The sequence below is a fragment of the Phaethon lepturus genome, unplaced genomic scaffold (genome assembly GCF_000687285.1).
Source record: "Phaethon lepturus isolate BGI_N335 unplaced genomic scaffold, ASM68728v1 scaffold32535, whole genome shotgun sequence".
NCBI classification, from domain to species: Eukaryota; Metazoa; Chordata; class Aves; order Phaethontiformes; family Phaethontidae; genus Phaethon; species Phaethon lepturus.
The window spans coordinates 852-1,488 of NW_010541834.1; positions in this window are offsets into that span (position 1 = coordinate 852).

Genomic DNA, 637 nt, shown 5'->3' on the forward strand with positions numbered 1-637 from the left:
GCTTTCCTCGAGGCCACCCAGCCCTCCCAGGTTTCTCTTCAGCTGGGGAGGCAATATGTTCTGATAGCACCTCATTGGTGAGCCCACCCAAACTGGAGAAGGCAGAGATACAGGCTCCGGTTTTCTTGCTCTGGGAAGAGCTGAATGTGTCTGATATTCCTGGAAATCCTGTGGGCGAGTGCTGCGTTAAGAGCAATTAAGGTGCCAGTGAGGATTACCGGTGACATCTGTGATGAGCTGCTCCTCCCAGCAGCAGAAACTTTCCTAAAAATGTTCCTGAAAACTCCTGCAAGGAGCAGAAACACCACTGGTGCGGCAGAGGAGAGGAAGGAACCCGTTCCCAACAGGCAGGCATTGTCATGGGATTAGGGTTGGCCACTGAGAGGCAAGATGCTGGCCAAGCATTTGCAACCAGCCACACACCCTGGGATCGATCCAGGGCAGAGGGAACCTGCCCTGGGACCTCTGTCTGCTTCCAGCTCCTGTGCCCTGCCTGCTGGTGACCCCTCAGTGCCACTCACAGGCCAGGCTTGTCTGGGTGCGAAAAGCTCCAGCATGCTGCTCGCAGTGGTCTTCTTCCTGGCCGTGCACTGTGGCGTGGGTAGGGCATTGCCAACCCCTCCCCGAGACAGCAGGA